We start from the raw sequence: 16004 nt of genomic DNA on the forward strand, positions 1-16004 counted from the left end.
AATCCAATACCCACCAATCCAATTACAATGTTAAGCTAAAAAATTCATAAAAAACAACCCCAGAATATTAAAAAAACAAGCACACAATCAATCTAACACCAAAACAACATGGGCAAGGGGGAGATGTTTCAGTTCCCCCATGCCTGATGGCAGAGGTGGGTTTTAAGGAGTTTGCGAAAGGCAAGGAGGGTGGGGGCAATCCTAATCTCAGGGGGGAGTTGGTTCCAGAGGGTCGGAGCCGCCACAGAGAAGGCTCTTCCCCTGGGTCCCGCCAGACGACATTGTTTAGTCGACGGGACCCGGAGAAGGCCAACTCTGTGGGACCAAACCGGTCGCTGGGATTCGTGCGGCAGAAGGCGGTCCCGGAGATATTCTGGTCCGGTGCCATGAAGGGCTTTATAGGTCATAACCAACACTTTGAATTGTGACCGGAAACTGATAGGCAACCAATGCAGACTGCGGAGTGTTGGAGTGATATGGGCATACTTAGAGAAGCCCATAATTGCTCTCGCAGTTGCATTCTGCACTATCTGAAGTTTCCGAACACTTTTCAAAGGTAGCCCCATGTAGAGAGTGTTACAGTAGTTGAGCCTCGGGGTGATGAGGGCATGAGTGACTGTGAGCAATGACTCCCGGTCCAAATAGGGCCGCAACTGGCGCACCAGGCGAACCTGGGCAAACGCCCCCCTCGCCACAGCTGAAAGATGTTTCTCTAATGTGAGCTGTGGATCGAGGAGGACGCCCAAGTTGCGGACCCTCTCTGAGGGGGTCAATAATTCCCCCCCCCATGGTAATGGGTGGACAGATAGAATTGTCCTTGGGAGGCAAGACCCAGAGCCACTCCGTCTTGTCTGGATTGAGTTTGAGTTTGTTGACACCCATCCAGGCCCCAACAGCCTCCAGGCACCGGCACATCACTTCCACTGCTTCGTTGACTGGACATTGACTGGACAGATGTTGATAAATAAAGGGTTTGTGATTCATTCCTTCAAATATTATTCTTGGATAATTGTTCCGCATTTATCCATGAGTAACAAATACCCCCCAAAAAATGTGTAACTATGTCATATTTTTCCAAATTTGTCACAGCTGAGATCCAGCATAAGTTTCCTGTCACTGAAAAAGCTGCTTCCCTCTGCAGAATGAATCTAAGCCAGTAGAGGCAGAAAAGAGATGATGAAAAGGAGGAGAGAGGAATTCTATAAGCATCCTAATACTCTTCTAACACCTAATGCCCTGCCCAGACCTCTTCCCCAAATATTCTAGAGCAGTGTTTCCCAACCTTGGCAACTTGAAGATATCTGGACTTCAACTCGCAGAATTCCCCAGCCAGCATTCGCTGGCTGAGGTATTCTGGGAGTTGAAGTCCAAATATCTTCAAGTTGCCAAGGTTGGGAAACACTGTGAGAGAACCAGGACAGCAACAAAGAGGGTGCTGAAGTTTGCAGTGGAAAGAAGAAACATTTTTAAAATGTTTTCTCTCCACCCAATCAATGCAGTTGTGGCCAGCAGGTTAAGGTTAGGGTTGCCAACATCTGACTAAACATGACTGATCCCTAAAAGCGAAGCAGACAAGAATTTAATTAGAAGCAGTCCACAACTTTAGCCATTGTTGAGTCCACAATTTCAGTCATAAATCGTGACTCATAAAGTGAGTCTCATGAACCTTTTTGCAGTGTTCTTTAAGAAATTACCATAGTTGTTAAGTGAACTCATTATTCATTGTGAAGTAAACCCAGAGGCAGGGTTGGTTTAGAACGGTACTTTTATTCAGCTCAGCATAGGTAAGTGACTTTCAGCGAGTACCGTCTGCTCTGCTTGGGAGAAACCGCTTCTTTTATACATTTGCGGTTCCCGCCAAAGCAAGAGCAGGGCGCGTCTGAGCCAATCAGGAGCGACTTCCTGATTTCCAGCTCAGCAGTGCTTTAGCAAGGAACAAACTATTTACAGTGATACAAGGTAGCCATTACAGGATACAACACCCCTCCTTAGTTGGATGCATCCATCACGAAAGCCATGTGATGAAGTCGTCCAATCTGTTGGGTCGCCGCGAGGCTCGCTCCGACCTGTGCCGTTCAGTTGCGTCCTCGCTATCGGCGGTGGAGGGTGGCTCGCTGTTGCTCCCCCGGCGCGGCTGGGGCCTGGTTGGGGCTCCCGCCTGTTGATTCGGCCTGGCCGGCACGACGATGGCTTCGGAGGAGGACGATGGTTCGGCGTCGCTGGAGGATTCTCCCTGACCCGATAAGTCCATTTGAATGTCTAGTAAATCGGGTTGCGAGTTATAGTCTGTTGGAATGGGAGAGTCTTTGTCAGCGGTTTGCTCCAGGGGGTTTCCCATGCGTTTCCGAATGTGGTCAATGTGCCGTTTCCACATTCGACCATCCTCCAGTTTCACCATATATGTTTTTGGAGCAGTCTGTTTAACAACAATTCCTTTCATCCAGTTTACACCTCCATCAAAATTTTTTACAAATACATTTTGTCCCAAATACATTTGTCTTTCCGGGTTTACATATATTGGGTCCTTAGTACAAAACCTTGGGTGTAACCTATCCAGTGGGGACCTTAATTTCCTTCCCATTAGTAACTCAGCAGGACTCACGTGCATGTGAGAGTTTGGGGTAATGTGCTGGGTTAACAAGAACTGGTCCAAATTCTGTTGTACATCTCATGGGCCTGACCTGCGTAATGCTTCCTTAGCCACGCGAACATAACGTTCCGCCAACCCATTAGCCCAGGGCGAGTAAGGTGAGATGAGTGCATGTCTGACCCCTAGGTTATCTAAAAATAATTCAAACTGCCTGGCCATTAATTGAGGCCCATTGTCAGACACTAGGATATCGGGGCAACTATGGGTAGCGAACAGTCTGCGCAAAACCGTGATGGTGGCACTTGTGGTTATGTTGTTCATTGCTATGATTTCCACCCATTTGGAAAATGCATCAACCACTATTAGGAAATATTGTGACCCCACTGGCCCTGCAAAATCAATATGGACCCGGGACCAAGGCCCTGCAGGCTGCTCCCACTCTGCTGGAGTTGTTTTGGGGGGGTTAGGCCGTGATTCTTGGCATGGGTCACATTTGGCTGCCCAATTTTCAATATCAGCATCCAAACCTGGCCACCATAAATGCCCTCTAGCTAGGCCTTTCATCCTGACAATCCCAGGATGGCCCACATGTAACATTTCAAGTACCTTTTCCCTTAGGCTTTTAGGAACGATCACTCTATCCCCCCACAATAGACAACCTTTTACATATGACAATTCAAGTCTTTTGGTTTTGAAGTCACACAATTCAGGTTTCACAGATTCATTTTGCCATCCTTTTAGTACACAGTTAACCACCTGTTTTAGGATTGGATCTTGCTGCGTATGTGCAGCCACCTCCCTTGCAGTAGTTAGTGGGTTGTCTTCGAGCTCTATCATTAAGACATCAGCAGAAGGGGCAGGGTCCTCCACTAACTCTGCCATGGGGCACCTACTGAGGCCATCTGCATGGTTGATGGTTTCCCCCCCTTTATGGATGAGCTCGTACTGGTATCCTGAGAGGAAAAGGGCCCATCTGATTAATCTTGGGGACATAAATGGAGGAGTAGGCTTGTTGGGGGCTAAGAGGCCTAATAAGGGCTTGTGGTCGGTAACCAGTTCGAAACTCCTCCCAAAAAGGTAATTGAAAAGTATTGAGACGCCAGACCAAGTGCTAAACAACGGTTCCCTTTATTCAGCTCTTTCTGCAAGTGACAATCAGCTGGGAACTCGTCAGCCGGCAATGAGAAACTCGGCTCTATTTATACCCTTAAGGCTCGCGCCAAAAGAGCTGCCCTGCGTCTGAGCCAATCAGACGCAACCTAGTCTTTTCAATCTGCCTGGAGACAGCATTCACCTCAGGCAACTATTTACATGGCATATTTACATACTTAACACCCCTCCCTCCTTAGTCAATTGCATACTGTCCATCAGTTGAGCCATGTGATGAAATCCTCCAATCGAGTGGGTCTGCGCGAGGCTCGCTCAGACCTGCGCAGATCAGTTGAGTCTGGGACTTCGTTGGTGGAGGTTGGCTCTCTGTCGGATCCGGAACATGGCTGGGCCCGAGTGGGGGCTCCGGCCTGCTGTGCTGTCCGGATTGGAGCTGAATCGACGTCGGAGGAGGACGATGGTGGCTCGTCGGTGTCGGGGGAGCGTTCCAGCCTCGGTAAGCCCAAATCTACATCCAACAATTCTGGTTGTGCATAAGAGTCTGCTTTGGGGGAAGATGTTACAATGGCGGTTTGCTTATTTTCAGAGTTAATCCGCCCTCTTAAATAATCAATGTGCCGTTTCCAAATACGGCCATCCTCTGTTTGTATTAAATATGTTTTCGGTCCCTTTTGTTGAATGATTTTCCCTTTTACCCATTGAACTCCCCCATCAAAATTCCTGGCAAATACATTTTGGCCTAGATACATGCTTCTTTCAGGTAATACAGACATCTCACCTTGACCCATGGTATTGGAATAGCGAGGGTGCAACCTGTCTAAAGGAGACCTTAGTTTTCGCCCCATTAAGACTTCTGCAGGGCTTTTATGGGAGGCAGCATTAGGAGTAATATGTTGCATCAATAGGAATTGGTCTAACTTATGTTGTATTTCCCCAGGGCCTGCTCTGCGCAGCGCCCCTTTCGCCACACGTACGTAACGTTCAGCCAACCCATTAGCCCATGGGGAGTAAGGGGAGATTAGCGCATGTCTGACCCCTAGATTACTCAAGAACACCTCAAACTGTCGGGCGGTCAGTTGTGGCCCATTATCTGAAACAAGTACATCAGGGCACCCATGGGTTGCAAATAAATGATACAGAGCCTTAATAGTGGCACATGTGGTTATATTTTGCATTGCCACTATCTCTACCCACTTAGAAAAAGCATCTACGACGACCAGGAAATACTGGGACCCAATGGGGCCAGCAAAATCTATGTGTATCCTGGACCAAGGTCCAGTAGGCTCTTCCCATTCTACGGGGGCAGTTCGAGGGGGATTGGGCCGTGACTCTTGACAGGGGTCACACCTGGCTACCCAATGCTCAATATCGAGATCTAGGCCCGGCCACCACAGGTATCCCCTAGCCAACCCTTTCATTCTGACAATACCTGGGTGTCCCACATGTAACATAGTCAGTACCTTTTTCCTAAGTGTTGCTGGAATGACCACTCGATCCCCCCACAGTACACATCCTTTTAGGTAGGACAATTCTAGTCGTTTTGTCTTAAATTCTGCCAGTCCCCTCTCCTCTGGTCCCCCATGCCAACCCCTGTGTATACAATTTATGACTGTTTGAAGAATTGGATCTGATTTAGTATGCTCAGCCACTTCCCTGGCTGAAGTTAGAGGGGTTTCTTCTATTTCTAATAGTAGTACATCTTCAGAAGGAACTGGGTCTTCCCCTCTTTGTGCCAAAGGGCACCTACTTAGTCCATCAGTGTGGCTTATGGCTTTCCCTCCCTTATGGATTAAGGTATACTGATAACTGGAGAGGAATAGAGCCCATCTAATTAGTCTAGGGGACATGAACGGAGGGGTAGGTTTATCTGAAGGCAACAGTCCCAAAAGGGGTTTGTGGTCAGTTATTAATTCAAACCTCCTTCCAAATAAGTAATTATGAAATTTCTTAATGCAAGCTACTAAAGCCAGGGCCTCCTTATCCAACTGGCTATAGTTCCGTTCAGCAGAGGACAGCGTTCTAGAGAAAAAAGCTATAGGTGCCTCAGTGTTGTCTGGCATTACGTGGGCCAATACTCCACCCACCCCATAAGCCGAAGCATCGCAAGTAAGCCTTATGGGCAAGACCGAACTGTACTGCACCACCACGCTATTAGAAGTCAATAAGTTCTTTATTAGAGAAAATGCTTCGCGTTCAGGTCTGCCCCAGGTCCAGGGAATTCCCTTCTGAAGGAGTCGGTGGAGGGGTTCTGCGACCGTTGCCTTCTGTCTCAAAAAAATAGAATAAAAATTCAGAAGACCTAAGAAAGCTTGTAGTTCAGTCTCATTGGTTGGTTCAGGTGCTTCGGTAATTGCTTTTAATTTTTCAGTTGTGGGGTGGATACCCTGACAGGCTTCCCAAGACGCTTTTTCGGGGTCGAAGTAGTCGGGTGCTCGGCCGATCTGCGAAGGATTCATCTTGCTCGTAGGTTCTCTCCGGTTCTCGTCGCCAGTGAAAAGTATTGAGACGCCAGACCAAGTGCTAAACAACGGTTCCCTTTATTCAGCTCTTTCTGCAAGTGACAATCAGCTGGGAACTCGTCAGCCGGCAATGAGAAACTCGGCTCTATTTATACCCTTAAGGCTCGCGCCAAAAGAGCTGCCCTGCGTCTGAGCCAATCAGACGCAACCTAGTCTTTTCAATCTGCCTGGAGACAGCATTCACCTCAGGCAACTATTTACATGGCATATTTACATACTTAACAGTAATTATGAAACTTTTTTACTCCTGCCACTAGAGCTAGAGCCTCCTTATCTAGCTGGCTATAGTTCCTTTCAGTATTGGTCATCGTTCTGGAAAAGAAAGCAATTGGGGCCTCTGTTTTGTTAGGCAAAACGTGAGCCAAGACTCCTCCCATGCCGTACGGGGAGGCGTCGCACGTAAGCCTGATAGGTAGCGAAGTACTATACTGGACTACCACACTTTTAGAAGTCAATAATTGTTTTATTTGTACAAAGGCTTCGTGTTCAGTTCTCCCCCATGTCCAAGGGGTTTCTTTCTGTAGCAAACGGTGTAGAGGCTCTGCTGCTGTTGCCTTCTGTTTTAAAAAAATGGAGTAAAAATTAAGAAGGCCTAAAAAGGCTTGCAATTCAGTCTTATTTTGTGGCTCTGGGGCTTCTCCAATAGCTCTCAGTTTCTCAGTGGTGGGGTGGATACCTTCCTTGTCGATTTTATAACCTAGGAATTCTACACTGTTGGTTCCCCATACGCATTTATCAGGCTTAATTCTCAACCCTTTGTCTTGAAGTCTCTGGAATACTTCCCTAATCCTTTTGTTGAGCTGTTCTTGGTTTTCTCCTGCAATTAAGATGTCATCAAAATAGGGAATGGCCCCTTTAATCCCTGATAACAATCTTTCCATTATGCTTTGGAATATCCCTGGGGCTATGCTTACTCCAAACTGTAATCTGGTACATTTAAAGGCACCCCTGTGGGTCACAATCGTTTGCGCGTTTGCTGTCGCTTCATCGACCAGCAGTTGCTGATAAGCCTGGGCGAGGTCGATCTTTGCAAACCTTTTCCCTTCCCCCAGGGAGTGCAGGAGTTGTTGTACCACCGGAATGGGGTAAGGGTGGTGTTGGAGGGCCTTATTTAGCGTAGATTTATAGTCAGCGCAAACTCTTAAGGAGCCATCCGGTTTTAGAGGGGTGACTATGGGTGTTTCCCATGGTCCCTGCTCCACAGGAACTAAAATGCCTTGGCTTATGAGCTTATCCAGCTGCAGGTCAAGTTTGGGGAGTAGCGGAAGGGGTACCCTGCGAGGTTTGAGCCGGACAGGTGGGACCTTGGGATCGATGGAAAAATGAGATAGGGGGCCCTTTATACGACCCCAAGGTGGGGCTAAACACTTCAGGGAACTCTTGTAAAAAGTTAGGCATGCTATCACAGTTAACATTGCAAATACCAGAAATTTCAATTCCCAAAGGTTCCATCCAAGCCAACCCCAGGAGAGAGTGTTTAGCCCCTGTAACAACAATCATGGGTAGGGTACATTTAACATTCTTAAATACGATAGGTACATTCACTTTGCCCAGAACAGAGATTATCCCCCCTTGAAAGTCTCTAATTACCAACGAGGTTTGCAATAGCTCAGATTTAGACAGGCTAGGCATGTACAATTTAAGCTTTTCCCACGGCATAATGGTGTATTTAGACCCCGTGTCAAGTTCCATAGAACATGGCTTGTTATTTAAAAGTAAAGAAATAACAATCTTGCCCCCATTTTTTGTTGCCGTGGTATTCACGGAAAATTGAGTGTTACCTCTTGAGTAGTCGCGGTTAGCGGCTGAGTAGTTCTTACGGCTCGAGAAACGGAAAGGTCGGTTTTCTCGCGGTTGAGGTGTTTGATTCTGGGGTCGTTGGTGGCGCGGTGTGGAGAAGGTTTCCTCCGGTGCTGATGCTCTGCAGGCTTCGGCGATGTGGCCGCGTCGGTTGCAGCGGCGGCATATGGCGTCCCGGAAGGGGCAACGTTGGCGCTGATGGTTTCCTCGGCAGCCGGCGCAGGGGGTGGCGGGGTGAGGAAGTCTGTGTTGTCTCAGCTGGTCTTGCAGCAGGAAACAGCTGTCCTCGTTGCGAGCTGGTGGGCTGCGGTCATCTGGGTCCTCGGCGCGGGAGAACGTGGAGTCTATCTTGGCGATGACTTCTTTCTTTTCGTGATCTATCAGCTCTTTAGCAGCGGCGTCGGCGACCTCTGCGGTTTGCGCTAGCTTAATCACTGTTTGTAGGGTCGGTTCGTCTTCGGTGAGGAGTTTGTTCCTGACCGCGGCGTTTCTCATGCCAAAGACTAAGGCATCGGTGAGGCGAGCTTCCGGGTTGTCAAACTTGCATTTCGCAAGCACCGTTCGAAGTCGCGTTGCAAATTGGTTGATTGATTCCGCTTCGCGCTGAGCCATTCTAGAAAACTGGTGCCGGAAAACCATGGCTGGTTTTGTTGGCCTGAAATGGATCGCAAGCTTGTCTTGTAGGACGTCCCAAGCGACGGATCTTGCCGGCAGCAGGTCAGTGAGAGTCTGGGCGAGGGCGCGGATTTCTGGACCGCAGTAATTTAGGAAGATGGCCCATCTTCGATCGGCGTCGGCGTCCTGTATTCCTGCTGCCTCGAGGAAGATCTCGAAGCTGGCTAGGTAGTCGTCCCAGGAAGTCTTTTCTGGGTCGAAGAACTCAGGAGCCCGGCCGATTTGGAGATTGTTCATGTTGCACGCGTAGTTTCTTTCGTCCGTCGTCGTCAGTGAAGTAAACCCAGAGGCAGGGTTGGTTTAGAACGGTACTTTTATTCAGCTCAGCATAGGTAAGTGACTTTCAGCGAGTACCGTCTGCTCTGCTTGGGAGAAACCGCTTCTTTTATACATTTGCGGTTCCCGCCAAAGCAAGAGCAGGGCACGTCTGAGCCAATCAGGAGCGACTTCCTGATTTCCAGCTCAGCAGCGCTTTAGCAAGGAACAAACTATTTACAGTGATACAAGGTAGCCATTACAGGATACAACACATTGTGTAGTAGATTTTGCCAGAAACCGGCTGTAAATGCAGGCCGGCTGTTGAACACCCAAAATGTGGTGATATAACTGCAGGGCAAATGGGTATGTGAAAATTGGAACCTCAAATGCAACAGGTAGCAAGCTTTTTGGGGATTAAGCTAAGCAACCAATGAGGGCTACCTGTAGTACTTGAAGATTGCCAGAAAAAGCTAAAAGGGAAAGGAAAAAATTAAAAAATTAAAAAATTAAAAAAACAAAACAGACAAATTCATCTTTTTAAAATGGTGGACAAAAGTATCCCAAAACACCGTAGCACATTTAATTTAACCCACAGGCCCACTGTCTGGTTCTAGTGTTTGATGGAGAGAAGGATTGGTGTTAATCATGACTACTTGTATTTAACACAGACACAACCTTCCCTATCAATATTTTTTTTCCTGCTAAGTCCCCATATGGCAGTGACAATGAACCTTTTTTGGCTCAGGTGCCAAAACAATGTGCGCACATACAATAGCATGCGTGCTGCACGCACCCACATCCATAATGCAATGCCCCCCATGCATATGCATAACCCCCTTCTGCTGCCACCCACCCCCACTCCATCCCGCACATGTGCACTGGCCTCACTGAAGCCTCCGGACGTCTGGTAGGCCCTTTGGGCTAATTTTTGCCATCCCCAGAGTTCGGGAGGTTTTTCTGAAGCCTGGGAAGAGCAAAAATGACTGAAAATAAGGTCGAAAATCATATGGCCAGCACGTGCATGTGTGCTGGAGCTGACATTGGCAATGCCTTGTGTGCTCTCAGATATGGCTCCACGTGCCACCTGTGGCCCATGTGTCATAGGTTTGCCATCACTGCCATATGAAGTCCTTGGTGGTTTCTGAGCTTGGTTGTTTTCTTGGAGACATTTCATTATCCCAGTAGGTAACATCATCAGTGCTACTACTTGTGGCGGATGAGGTTACCTAATTGGATAATGGAACATTTGCAAGGAAACAATCAAACTCAGAGAGCACCAAAGAAATGCACACACCCCAGTTCAACCCTAAGCTACAAATATTCTCTTCCATAAGTTATATTGTGTTGTTTAAGTGTTCCCTTTATTTTTTTTGAGCAGTGTATATAATAATAACAATAACAATAACAATAACAATAACAATAACAACAATAATAATAATAATAATAATAATAATAATAATAATAATAGAAGCATGCATTAGCTGACTACGTGAAGGGGAGCAAAGAGTCAGCGTTGATGGAGGTCAACAATAGGAAGCTTCTCAAGGTGAAGCAAACTAAGGACCAGTACAGAAAAAATGTAACTCAATGTCATATGGACAGTTGGCGGAACAAAGCATTGCATGGACAGTTCTTGGAGAAGATTGAAGGCAAAGTGGATAAAGAAAAGACCTGGTCATGGCTTACAAGTGGAACACTCAAAAAGGAGACAGTAGGACTAATACTGGCGGCACAAGAACAGGCCATTAGAACAAATGTTGTCAAAGCCAGAATTGAAAAATCAACAGACAATCCAAAGTGCAGACTCTGTAAAGAAACGAGCACGAATGGCACAGTGGAGCATGCTAATGCAATGGTGGAACAATATATAAGATGTTATGTGTATTACCAGCAAGAGAACTGGGCAAACCTCTACTACTATATTGTTTTTATTACTGTTGTGAGCCGCCCTGAGTCTTCGGAGAGGGGCGGCATACAAATCTAATAAATAATAATAATAATAATAATAATAATAATAATAATAATATCTTTTTGCAGCAGCTGAGTAAACAATCGATCACATACTCAGCTGCTGCAAAAAGATCGCACAGACTGACTACAAGCATAGACATGTTGCTGTGGCAGATGAGAGAGGAACTTGTGCCGGAACTACCATTTACCAGTGGCAAAGAACTGGTGGGATCATAAGCCCAAAAAAGTGGTCGAAAATGAGCAAGCAAAACTACTGTGGGACTTCCGACTTCAGACTGACCGAATTCTGAAGCATAACACACCAGACATTCTGATTGTGGAAAAAAAGAAAGTATGGATCATCGACATCGCAATCCCAGGAGACAGCAGAATTGAGGAGAAGCAGCTGGAGAAATTAGTGAAATACGAAGGTCTAAAAATCGAGCTACAATGACTCTGGCATAAGCCAGTGAAATTGGTCCCAGTGGTACTTGGCACGCTGGGCGCAGTACCAAAGGATCTCAGCGGACATTTGAAAACCATTGGAATTGACAAAATCTCCATCTGTCAATTGCAAAAGGCCGCTTTACTGGGATCGGCAAACATAATTCGCCACTACATCACTCAGTCCTAGGTGCTTGGGAAGCGCCCGAGTGGTGATGAAATACGAAATTCAGCATAGTGATCTTGTTTGCTGTGTTGTACTGACATAATAATAATAATAATAATAATAATAATTATTATTATTATTATTATTATTATTTATTAGGTTTGTATGCCAGCCCTCTCCGCAGACTACATGTATACATATACATATCATACATACATACACACATATATAAATATACAAATATATTGTTATATCTTTGTATACCACCAGTACTATTTGACAAAACAAATAAAAAATAAATAGAGCAGCATTTGTTTCCCCCCCAGAAACCCTTCCCACATTTAAAAATGGAGGGCCCCGAAATAACCTGTTTAGATATATTTATCAATATTTACTGTATTAAAAAATTAAATCGCCACATTTAGAGAAATTGCATTAATAACAATAGCAAATCATTAGTTATTAACTTAAATAAAACAGGCGCACCCTGTATTATTAAACAACACTAATAAGAAGAATAGTGGCTTTGTTGTACACTTTTGCAAGCACCTCCGAACATGTGACAAATGATTTTGATTTTGCAATTATATATAATTGAGTAAGAGGAAAGAGTGTTTAGCCAGGCAGCATGTTTTCCTGTCTTTGTTTACAAGGAAGTGAGTGGAATTAGTTTGTGCAACCTTTTCTTCTCTCTTGTCATATCCAAAAGGCGGCGCCTTGTGACAAGGAAGGAGAACGCTTCCAAATTACGAGATCCAAAACGCGTGCGCAAATAAATGAGCACGGGATCAATTAGGTAATGACTTTCAGAAGCTCATTTCCCCAGATGTCAGGATGGCCGAGTGGTCTAAGGCGCCAGACTCAAGGCTCGCTTCCTTTCCCAGTGTTGGGTGTTCTGGTCTCCGAATGGAGGCGTGGGTTCAAATCCCACTTCTGACATAATCCTTTTTTTTTTCACCCACCCCAAATCTACCGCCTTTCAGGGTTCTCTATAAACCTCTGCAGCAAACGCGAGTTAACCACGCCATCCATTCCCCTTCACCTTCCAATGTCTCGCCCTGGACTCGGCTTCCTCGCAAACGCCATTGCGCAGGCGACAACACGGCAGATTCTCTCTTTTTAAAAGAGAGAAGTGAAATAAAATAAAATTACAAATATAAAATAAAATAAGACTTCAAAATGAAACTACGGTGGTTTTATTCCCCGATCGCACCTCTCGGCTTAAGAAAGACGGAGCCAAAGAAAGCCAGCAGCCCAGCAAGAGATCGCAACGATTTAACAAGCTGTACATTCGATCTTGTCTCAAGTGATCCCGAGTGATCGGGAGGGGGGGCAGGTGATCCGGAGGCGATCCTATCTTCCATTTGCTCTCCCTAACATAGATGGTTGAGTGAGCTTCTTCACCTTCTTTTTATTTATGTTATTTATTTATTTATTTTGTCCAATACAAATTGAAAGTTAAAGAGAATAAAAACGTGTAGTAGTAAATATCAGGGAAGGGATAGAAGAGATATGAGAATAGAATACATCAATGAAGAGCAGAGGAAGGATATATGGATGGGAGAAAAGATATATAAAATATAGGAGAGACAATTGGACAGGGGACGGAAGGCACACTAGTGCACTTATGCTCGCCCCTTACTGACCTCTAAGGAATCTGGAGAATCTTTTTCAAAGAGAAAGTGAATTGAGGATTTAGGATATTTTTGAAGCAACATAAGATAACACAGTGTTTCCCAACCTTGTCAACTTGACGATATTTGGACTTCAACTCCCAGAATTCCCCAACCAGCGAATGCTGGCTGGGGAATTCTGGGAGTTGAAGTCCAGATATCTTCAAATTGACAAGGTTGGGAAACACTGAGATAACGAACCAGTTGTCCAATGCATGGCAACTGATGGCTCGCTAGCCTCTTCTGGAAAGCACCGAGCTCACCCTGAATTCATTCCACAATGTTTATTTATTTTTATTGTATTTTTATTTATTTGTGTTGTCACATACGTATTGGTGGTATACAGAGATATAATATTTATACCGCTAGCACGTTGAGGTCCCCCCCCCTTCCTTAATCTGCCTCCTTTCCTTTAAAAAAAAAAAATTATTGATTTTTTACAATATAAATTGTGAATTGTGCCCGCCACCAGACAAACATTCCTACCCCACCACCAAATTGGGGTTGTTTCTTGTATAAATCATTTTAACCCAAGAACAAAGTATCTATTTACATATTATAAAGTGATTCCAATTTGTTTCTTGTAGCAAGAGACAAAATCTACCTCCTTTCCTTAAAAAAAGATTTATTGATTGAATGAATGATTGATTGATTGATTGAACTTATATGCTGCCCAACTCCCAGAGGACTCTGGGCAGCTCACAGCCAAATACAGATAAAAAATGTTATAACAGAAAAATTTGAAAAATCAACCCTAACAGTCCTTTTCAAGGACAAATTTCTAAGAGGTCTGTAAGGCAACCGATGACTCTCTAGCCTCTTCTGGAAAGCACCGAGCTCACTCTGTATTCATTCCACAATGTTTATTTATTTATTTATTTTTATTTTTATTTATTTGTTTTATCACGTATATATTGGTGCTATACAGAGATATAATATTTATACTGCTAGAGTGTTGGGGTTTTTCCCCCCCTTCCTTAATTTGCCTCCTTTCCTTAAAAAAAATATTTATTTATTGATTGATTGATTGATTGATTGATTGATTGATTGATTGATTGATTGAATGAATGAATGAATGAATGAATGAATGAATGAATGAATGAATGAATGATTGATTGATTGAATGAACTTATATGCCGCCCAACTCCCAGACGACTCTGGGCAGCTCACAGCCAAATACAGATAAAAAATGATATAACAGAAAATCTTCAAAAATCAACAAAAATCAAAAATTTCTAAGAGGTCTGTAAGGGCGTGGCAATGCGTAAGCACACCGCTGTGCCTACGGTCCTTGTCCTATCTATTTTTTCCTTATGTTTATACAAATTACTACTGTCCTATGCATGTTTGACAAACAAACAAACAAACGAACTGCTGAAGCTGAAGCTCAAATACAAAACAAAAGCAAAAGGAGAAAGGGACAGCGGGGGATGTGGTGGCTAGATAGAAAGCGTCATTGAGTGTGAATTTATTTATTTATTTATTTATTTATTTGTCAAATAATTATAGGATGGTAATTTGTACAAATAAAACATTGGATGAGTAATGATAGAAAGTAATGATAGAAGACAATAGAACGTAGGACAGGGACAGTAGGCACTTATGCACGCCCCTTACAAACCTCTTAGAAAGGGGGAGAGGTCAATTGTAGATAGTCTAAGGTTAAAGGTTTTGGGGTTAGGAGTAGAAACCACAGAGTCAGATAGTGCATTCCAGGTGTTGATTACTCTATTGCTGTTGTTAATTTAAGATTGCTTTGGTGGACAATGGAAGATGTCAAGAAGGAGTTGTGCTATATGGTCCATGGGGTTGCGAAGAGTGAGACACAACGTAAATGACTGAAGAACAACAAAATTTGTCTCCCTGGGGAAGCAGGGGGGATAGGCTCAAGATACAAAAGGATCTTGACAGACATGAACATTGGGTGCTCTCAAACAAAATGAAATTCAATGGTGAAAAATGGAAGGTTCCACATTTAGGCAACCAAAACAAAATGCACAGGTACAGTATATGTGGTACCTCACACAATAGTAGTAACTGAGAGGGATCTCGGGGTTCTAGTGGGCAACCATTTAAATAAGAACCAGCAGTGTGCAGCAGCTGCCAAAAAAGCCAACACAGTTCTAGGCTGCATTAACAGAGGGATAGAATCAAGGTCACGTGAAGTGTTAACACCACTTTATAAGGCCTTGGTAAGGCCACACTTGGAATACTGCATTCAGTTTTGGTCACCACAATGCAAAAAGGATGTTGAGACTCTAGAAAAAGTGCAGAGAACAAAAAAGGTGATTAGAGAAATCTGTGACCAAGAGAGTTAGCTCTCCACCTGCTCTGGTCCACTTTACAGAGATTGGTGCGGTATAAATAAGTGTATATTTGTAGTTTTGCCAACATCCCCAGGATATAGTTTCTTGTAGTTTGGGATGCTGCAGGTTGGAAGGAAAATGGTGCTCTAATGTCTCAATGGTGTGACTGCATTCAATCTTGAATGAAAGCCAGCTGGGTGACTTTGGACCTGTCACTAACCCAGTTCACAGGGTTATTGTTGGGTGAAAAATACGACAAAAAAAGAGCATTAGGTATGTTATTTGACTTGAGTTATTTATAAATAACTCCGGAGAGGGGCGGCATACAAATCCAATAAATAATAAATAAAAATATTAAACACAGTTTAAGTATAAACAAACAAACAAATGTTCCCTATAGCAGTATTTATCTACATTAAGTTTTAATGCAATATTGACTGTTTTTGTCTGATCTATCAAAGCTCACGTTAGCATAAAAAACTGAGCCAGTAACAGATAGTTTTCTATGTCAAT

General features: G+C 44.4%; 1 non-coding gene across 1 annotated transcript; it reads left to right on the forward strand.

The window, feature by feature from the left end:
- The first annotated feature begins 12340 nt into the window (after positions 1-12340).
- On the forward strand, positions 12341-12451 carry TRNAL-CAA (transfer RNA leucine (anticodon CAA)). The gene is made up of 2 exons: positions 12341-12378; positions 12406-12451. It is a non-coding gene; the product is annotated as a tRNA-Leu (tRNA).
- Positions 12452-16004: the final 3553 nt, after the last annotated feature.

Source organism: Erythrolamprus reginae, chromosome 2, assembly GCF_031021105.1.
Source record: "Erythrolamprus reginae isolate rEryReg1 chromosome 2, rEryReg1.hap1, whole genome shotgun sequence".
Taxonomy (NCBI): domain Eukaryota; kingdom Metazoa; phylum Chordata; class Lepidosauria; order Squamata; family Dipsadidae; genus Erythrolamprus; species Erythrolamprus reginae.